Here is a 9,579-nt window from a genome sequence, read left to right as displayed (position 1 = left end):
TTCTTCTTATGCATCATTGTATGATAAATTCCTTTAGGATGGGGTTTCCATAAGAGACTTCTTTTGGGCCATTTCCAAGCATTCCAATCAAGCTCCGAATCACAGATCAGCATCACTACATTGTCAAGCTCTTTCATTACTTTGTTGAGAAGCAAGACCTCCAAGATATTAAGTCGGTACTGGGTAACCAAAATGTCAATGGTTTTCCAGCTCTTGCTGTCACTGTCCCAAAAGTGCTCAAGTCGAGTCAGACTCTTATTATTTAGATTCCCGGCTGTTTCTATCCAATAGGGATTTTGTGGCGGATCTACAACATTGGAAAGCTAGGGGGACCTATGCAAAATGGAGTTATTGAAGTATCTAATTTCTCCCCCCCACTTTAAGACCCTTGTTGCTCTGTTGCATTTTCTTACCAATTCCCCTGAGCCGCCCCCAGTCTTAGGGTAGATCACGTCAGGCCTGATAGTTTGTCATGAACCTCTACCCAGCTCCACTTTCCACCTTTTGAACCAAGTTTAACTGCTTTTATCATATCTCTGTTCATAGTAGCCCAATCTTGATCCTGTTTAGCCAAGGAGACAACAAATTTGGTGCAGCAAGCTTCTGCATGGGCCACAGGGTTGAGAATTTTGAGGCCTCCTTGATTCACCGGTCAAGTGACTAATTCCCAACTAGCCCATTGCCATGGTCTGGAGGATTTTGTGTTGTTTTTCCATAGAAACATTTTTACTGGTTTTAAGAACTCTTTCCAGTGACATTTAGCCATCTTGAGAAGCGAGCTAGTGAAGGCAGTCTAAGGGAGCATAAAGGCATTAATCACTTTCACCCAACTTGGGAATGAAATGAGAGTGTGTCTCATGTGGGTGTATCGCCCATTCGTGTTGGCATAATGTCTCATTACAGACGTAGGGGGAGAGAGCATCTGGAGTTTCTACGGCCTTGCGACACATCAATTTTTGCAATGTGAAGCCCCCCTCTTTTATGAGCAACTAGTTCAAGCCCAAAGCAAAACACACATACACAAACACACCCCTATACAATCTGGCGCTCGTAGCAGAGAGAGGGAGATGTGTGGAAACAAAACAAGACAGAGAGAAATTTTTTAAAATTCTCAAATCCCATTGTAACTAGACGCCTCCACTGGCAGCTAGAATCTAAGACCCTTTGCTTTTACTTCTATTTCAAAATTTCCAAAACACCCCATGTTCCCAAAATTTGTAGCTTTTCATAAGAAGATTGATTGTCTATCAATACAAGGTCCAAGTTTTTTTGTTTTCCTTTTCCAAAGGGAGGTATCTTGTGAGATACCATCTATTTCAAACATTGGTACTACCTTTTGCCTTATGTCAAGATGATGATTTGTTTGAATGCTATCTCTTGGTTTGAATGCTATCTCTTGGTTCTCTAAATAGAAGCGTGCTAGGATACCTTTTGGATTTTACATTTTTTGTTGCTCAAATTAAGGAGTAGGTCAATACAAATTTGAACAAGGTGAAGAGGCACGAAGGCCACCTGCTAAATTAAGAGAGAAATGATATTTACGAAAAGTAAGTTTAAATGAGTCTCTACAATCACATCAAATTTTTATTGTGTTTTAATATAGAATTATATTATCCATTATACATATATAATCACAAATGGTTTATATATTAAAAAAGGTCCCACTTAAATAATGAGGTGAGAGATGTACATCGCACATTATTTTAAACACAATATAAAATGAAAATAAAAATATACATTATATTATTCATTATACATAGACAAGCTAAATTCACAACAGTTGGCGGCAAAAACTTCGTACTCTTTCTTCCATCTCTCTCTTCATTCACAAGGGATGGAGGTAGCTATATAATATTTATTGGAATCTGGATTTCTAAAAGAAATCCTTAGTGTTGGGCTGCGTTAGGGGGAATTTCATAGTTTTCAGTGTATGATGGAGACTTAGCTTTCATTTCATATCCTGACATGTCTTTACTTTTCTTGCATTCTATTGTTTTAGAATGCTAAAGTGAAGCTTCTCCTTGCATAATTATGATAAATTCTACACACACACACATATATATTAATTAGTTCTTTTTATTTCATCTTTCATTTCATAACTTTACATGGCTTTACATTTCTTGCATTTTATAGCTTGATTCTAGTCAGTGTTAACATTCGAGAAAGTCTCTTTTATTAAGCGGCTGTTGATCGAGTTTCCTCCGCACAAAGAAGAAAACCGGAGATACTAGCAGAAATTTTGAGATTTTCAAAATTTTTGGACGACTTTCTCATATATTTCATCAGTTTTTCTTTCGTTTACCATGGTTTGCAGCTAGCTAGTCTCGATTTTCAATTGGCTCAAAACTAAGCTAAGGCAATCCTCCCAAATATTGATACCAGTTTAATTCAACCTAACAATTTTATCACTTTCTTATTGTTTTTGAAAGCCGTCGTGACCCTTTCACTTGTTATGTATAGTTTTGACGTCCAATGAGCTGCAATGTAGTGGTAGTGCTATTAAGTATGTAGCTGTTGTATTCAATTCAATCCCACCACTCATGTTTCGTATTGAAAAGTGGACGGTAGAACTGCTCTTCCGAGGGGGGGGGGGGGGGGGGGAAGACTTGCTAATTTTTTTGTGGGTCCAAAGAAGTATAATTTTCTTTTGTGCCAGTGGACAGACTCCATGGTGAAGACATATTCCTTTTGGAATGTCTTTCATCAACTCTCATGAACCCAACCATAATGTCAAATGATTTATATATTAGAAAAGGCTCCACTTAATTAATAATGTGAAAGGTGCATATTATACATTATTATTTGAATACAAAATAAAATAAATAATTTAAAATAAAAACAATAAAATAAAAAACACATCAAAATTAAAACAAAAGAATATATTAATAATGTCATTAAAAAAGATAGATTTAATAAGCATAGAGAATAATAAATCAATTTAATAATTTAATAAAATGAATCTTGATAAAGTCTTCAAATAAAAGGACTCTTTACAAGTGAGGAAAACAAGGTAAATTTTTTACGGTGGCCTCAAAAAAGCAATATTTTTAGTTGTAATAAATTGTGTGTGTGTGTGTGTTTGTGTGACATTAAAGTTGGAGAAAAATAATTTTGAAAAACATACAAAATTTCGTTTGGGTAGATTCAAAGAAGAAATTTTACAAAATAATCGGTATTTTTTATAATTTTACTCTATTTTTATAAAAAAAAATTCGAACATTGTGTGTGTGCATGCGTGCATGTGTGTGTGTGTGTGTGTGTGAGAGAGAGAGAGAGAGAGAGAGTGAGAGAGTGAGTGAGTGAGAGAGAGAGGGGGGGAGGTAGTATTGGAGAAAACTTGGGTCCAATGTATTTTAATCGATTAAAATTGTAAAATCTCAGCTATATTTTGAGCTTGCTTTATAAAAAAATCAAAAAATTTACACAAGTTTTAGTGTCATTACCGACAAAATCTTCAAATCTTGACCTAAAAATCAAAAGAATTTCAAGTTTTTTCTATTATTGTACTTCTTTATACATTTTTAATGCCTCACATCAACACCAATAAAGAGACTAAAATGAAGAAAAATTCATATTGTATGTAACCAAATGGTGATGAAAAGACTAAAGTGCAAACAAAGGGTACATTACATTTAATGTGATAGTGAAACTTTTGATGGTGAGAGATTTGCATGTTTTCTCTAGCGACTCCTCTATATGGCCTTCTTAGGCCAAAAAATTGAATCAATACTTCACATCATATATGGATCAAAACTCCTATGTACACTCTTTAATCCCTTGTTCTTTAGTCTTTTTTAGCATGCCCAAAAAAAATGAAAGTACCTTTGGGCAATAGCATTTGAAAGGAAATGTTTTCTTTCTCTTCAAATTTTAAAGGAACACATGTCAAGCAAACAAATTTGAACGACCCACCCATATGGATACTAAGATCTTTAGCTGGCCAAAAAGTAAATTGGAGAAGAATCTAAAAACATTCATTCTCTCCCTCTCATTGGTTGATATGACCCTACCCTCAAAGTTTCTCTCCCTCTCCCTACATACGATGCTCTATTTCTCTCTCTCTCTCTCTCTCTCTCTCTCTCTCTCAACACACACACACACACACACACACACATGCGTACACAATCACATTACATGGATCTTCTCCACAAAGTGATGTTTCATTGTTTGTGTCTCCAAAGAATAATGACAAAATCACTTGTAAATTTGATAAGCATCAGAGATTTTGTGTACACAAGATATCTTTCTACTTTTTGCACCGAATAGGAAGGGAATGGTTTCTTCTCATTTGTGCTTGCATTTTGAATGCCAATGACCTTACGAAATACATGACATGGATGTCCGAGTTTTGGAGGAGAAAGTGGGGATCAGAGACAGGCAACAAGTGGGATGAGAGGAGATAAATGTGAGGAGAAAAACCTGGAGATGGGCTGCAAACTATCGCAATTTTTTGGGTAGGGAAATTGGGAGTCTTACCATTAATAGTTACTCTTACAATAGAGTGCAAGTAGTATATGTTTACATGGTTGTATACAAAATGATTTTTTTTGAAAGGAAAGTGACAAAGACATTTCTTCTAACATTAACGTCTGATTAGTTTTTTTGAGATTAAATTTTAGAGAAAAGACTTCTCTTTCAATTTTTCATGACTTGTCTTTTGTTTGTTTGTTGTTGTTGTTGTGGTGTGTGTGTGTGTGTGAGAGAGAGAGAGAGAGAGAGAGAGGGGGTCGATGGCTAATTAATAAAAAAATATAAAAAGTATAATAATAGATAAATTCAAGGGAGGAAGGGCAAAGGAGGTGGTTTGTGTGTGTGAGATAGATGTGTAATGAGAAGCTCTATCCTTTACTCGTTTCAAAAATAAAATTGACTAAGAGACGCAACAAAAACATGGATAAACTGACTAAGAGAAACTTACAATGTTGTGTAGAAGCATAGTCCCACCCTTTGAATCATAACTAAATTTTTCATGAGGGATATATGAACAAATAAAGCATGTGGGTACGCAGAAACAGGTCAAAAATAAGGTCCCATGGCCAAAATGGGTCTCAAAACTGATAAGTTCCATAGAAAGAATAGTGCAAATTAGAAGCCCTCACCCAAATCTAATCAATATGAGCTACATAAACAACCATAAGAATAATAATTATAATCATGGAATTTTTTTTTGAATTGACTCTATATACGAGGATAAAATCACAAAATTAGCCACACAAATAGGCATTTGTTAGGATGTTTTCTAACAACCACCAATGTCTCGCACTACAAGAGGTACTTCACATTAGTGACGCTTGTAGTGTGATGCTCAAAAGTGAAAATCTACGACGTCGTTATGGGCATCGTTATGAGCGTCGTTATTTTATTTGTTATATAGCAACGTTCATAGCGACGCTTATAACGACGTCGACAGGGGTAAAAAATTAAACTGAGAGCGTCCGAAAACTCAGATATCAGATATGAGTTTTCGACGCTCAAGCAAAGAGGTAACCCACACTCTCCCTCTCTTTCTCTTTCTCTCCCCCCTCCCCCCTCCCCACACACACACACACACACACACATACACGAGGAGAGGAAGGAGAGCCAGGTATGCTCCTTTCCTCTCCTCTCTCTCATGTTCCCTTCTCCTCTTTCTCTCTCTCTCTCTCTCACACACACACACACACACACATTGTGTCTTAGAGAGAGAGAGAGAGAGAGAGAGAGGAGAAAACAAAGAGAAAACGAGAGAGAATAAAAAACCAAAGAGAGAGAGAGAGGGGGAGAAGACGAAAGAGAGAGGTAGGGAGAAAACAAAGAGAGAGAGAAATTAGGTTAAGATTTAAATTAGATTACTTTAGATTTATGTTTATGTTGAGTTTAAGATTATGTTAGATTTAGATTTAGATTTACGTTAGATTAAGATTATGTTAGATTTAAAATTAGGAAAGCATCAAAGACTAGCTAGCTATGTTAGATTTAAGTTAGATTACATTTAGGTTTAAGATTTAATATTGGATTAGATTTAGATTTATGTTGAGTTTAATATTAAATTAGATTTATATTTAAAATTAAAACAAGATTTGAAATTAACTAAATTAAATTTCGAGTGAAGTTAGATTACATTTTGGTTTAGGTTAGATTTAAGATTAGATTAGATCTAGGTTTATTTGAGTTTAAGATTAGATTAGATCTAGATTTATGTTCGATGGACTAGCTTTTTTTAGATTTAGGTTAGATTTTAGTGCATGTCAATGAAGGTGCGCTTTGCCCAAAGAGCAAACACTAGTTACACAACAATATGTATATTCCCATCAGAATCTGACACCTATTAACTCACACACTAACCATATTCAATTAGCCGCGAATCACCACATGTTCAATTAGGTTAGATTTAAGATTAGATTTTGGATTGAGTTTTTATATTAGAGTCTACCTTCAGGATTACGGTAAAAAAATTAGAGTTAGACGAACAATGATCCCTTTCTTCCTCTTTACGGATGCGACCTTAAGTTGGAAAGCTTTCAACGGCATGATACTCAAATTGGAGGCCAACATGTAATGTTCTAAGTAATCCCTCGAACAAAGATCTACTGTGAAAAGATGTTAAGATGCTCTGAAATGCTACAGCTAGAGAAGAGGCAAAGGGGTTTTGTCCACTACATGCACTATCATGTAGACGTGGGTGTGTAGATTTCTCGTACCCACAAATATAGGCATTGACCAATAAAGACGAGATTATAACCCGGGTGTTCTGATCTCCGTGCACCTCTAGACCCAAGTGTGCGGGGATTAGACATGACTAGAGAATGTGAGGTAGTTTACAATGTGAACAAAGAGAGAGAGAGAGAGAGAGAGAGAGAGAGAGAGAGAGAGAGAAGAGAGAGAGAGATAAAAGACAGAGGATGCCAATAGAAGATTAAATTTATGTCCAGGTTATAAGGTTTTTACCCTCATTATGAGTAGTGCCGAGGATGTGGGGCCGTCTAACCGAAACACCTTCTCTCAACAAGGATCTTATGTCCTTGTAATCAATGCAAGCATGCTATGCGACAAACAAGACGCGTTTCTTTGCAACACGTTTGTGAATTTGGAGAGTTCAATCCATCTATTCTAGTTTGAGTTGTTTCCAATTATAACTCGTCAGACTCTGACGCTGACCAACAACCAGCAATCTTGCAACGCAATAGACGTGTTCGCAGGCGCTTTGGTCAAACAACATACGTGAGGCCACAAGATGTAGCCTCTCACAGCTCACGGGATGATCATGCAGACCACATTTCCAATGAGGCAATGTTTGAGTCCAAGATCAATGAAATGATCGAGACGGTCATGGATTCAAAAAGGCTTATCTATGATGATATGAAAAGTGAAGCCGATACGCCATTGTATGATGATATGAAAAGTGAAGCCAATACGCCATTGTATGATGATATGAAAAGTGAAGCCGATACGCCATTGTATGATGGAGCACATGTGTTTAGATTGAAGGCGCTCCTGGTTCTTCTCAACATGCAGGCAAAGTTTGGATGGAGTGACACTAGCGTCACATCGCTTTTCAGGTGATCTATTACAATGTGTTTACTTTAATAAAAAACTCTAGACGTATAATGATCTGATAGATTACTTACACAATTGTACTGCATTTTTTTCGCTGTGTAGATTGCTCAAAGAGCACATATTGCTAGCTAATAATGTGATTCCAGATTCTAGAGAGGAAGCAAGAAAGATCTTGTGAAACTTGGGGATGGATTACAATTCGATCCACTTGTCCTAACGAATGCATTCTTTTCAGAGGGGAATACATAGACATGGAGAAGTGTCCGAAATGTGATTCGGAGAGATGTCGAGTAGATCTCCATGGAACAAAAATTCCACAAAAGGTTTTGCGACATTTTTCTTTGCTTCCTCGCATCAAGAATTTCTTCGAATGTTCCCTAGCATCATGGCATGAGGAGAATAAATCTTTGGATAGTGTGCTATAGATTTCTGCAGATTGCGCAGCCTAGAAACATATAGATGAAACATGGTCGGATTTTTTCAGGGAAGCTTAAAATTTGCGCTTAGGCCTAGCTATGGATGGCATAAATTCATTTGGTCAAAGATCAATATCATACATTGTATGGCCTATTGTCACGTCGACTACAACATTCCCCCGTGGTTGACTACGGAGAAGGGGCACCTATGGCTAAGCTTGATTGTGTCGGGGCGGTATAAAGTGAAGAATATGGATGTGTATCTTTGTCCACTATTGGAAGAGCTACAAAAATTGTGGATATGCACCGACACACAGGTCGACGGAATTCTTTGATCAGAGGAATTCTAATGTGGACCATGCATGACTATCCTGAACTAAGAGAATGCTCAGGTGATTTACACTCAAACTCAAACACTATAAATCTTGGTTTTTCTCAATCTTATCTTTGTCATGTGTATACATGCAGGGCTTCAAACAATCGGATACAAAGCATGTGTCCCATGTGGACCTAGACTGAATGCATGTTGGGCGCCCTCATTGAAGAAGCAAATCTATGAAGGTCATCAAGAGTATCTTCTAGAGAATCATGTGTTACGCGACGACATTTTGGGAAGAGAGCCATCGAGGATGTTTGCACAAGCATGGTTAGAGTAGAAGGAGATGTGTGATGACGGTTTTCCCCCAGGGATGAAGAGACTCTCTCTATGGTATGAGCTACCATATTGGCCCCGATATCATGATCAATCACTTGCTCAATCCAATGCACATATTCAAGAATGTGGGTAATCTACTATGGGACCATCTAACTGGTAAGAAAGGTACTTTGGGAGCAAGTGTTGACCTTAGAAATGTGGATCATATGGAGCAATATTGGCCGTAGATAGCATCCGATGGATCGATAAACTCCCTAAAGTGCCATGGAGTTTTACAAGAGCCCAAGAACGCAAAGTAAAAGAGACCATTTGATCTGTGCAGACCTCCACTGGTGTAATGCACTCGCTCCGAATGTGTTTTACTAAAGAAGGAAAGCTTACCGGTTTGAAGTCACACGACTAGCATAAAATGTGTCAAGTATGTTTGAAGTGGAATATATGATAGTGGGAATTGTGTAACAAATTCGTGTATGGACTTTAATATCATTGCTGCACGTGTTTTGCAGTTTATTTTACCGGTGGCCATTGAGGGATGTTTGTCTCTTGATGTTCGTAACACAATCTACAAACTTGCGAAGTTGGTGCAATGGATCTCACAAAGGAGATCAACGTAGACTCCATACCATTTGCCAAACTAAACGCTGTGGAGGTTGTGTGTATGTTTGAGAAACACTTTCCTACTACCATGCTAACCATTCAGGTGCATATTCTTGTTCACATAGTTGATGAGGTGGAAATAGCTGGCACAGTACATTCCAGATGGATGTTCTTTTTAGAACGTCTCATGAAAATGCTCAAGGGATATGTGCATCAGAAGGCATGTCCGGAGGGTAGCATGGCAGAAGGTTGGCTGGTATCAGAGTCCCTAGTTTACATTGGAAAGTAGCTAGACAGATATGATAGAGCCCGGGACACGCTATGGAGAACCATAGATGATGAGCGCATATCTGGGATTGTCATGTGCAATCTCGG

The sequence above is a fragment of the Adiantum capillus-veneris genome, chromosome 6 (assembly GCF_014529385.1).
Source record: "Adiantum capillus-veneris isolate H3 chromosome 6, ASM1452938v2, whole genome shotgun sequence".
Lineage (NCBI taxonomy): Eukaryota > Viridiplantae > Streptophyta > Polypodiopsida > Polypodiales > Pteridaceae > Adiantum > Adiantum capillus-veneris.
The sequence above is the reverse complement of the archived record's forward strand: the minus strand, read 5'-3'. Positions refer to the sequence as shown.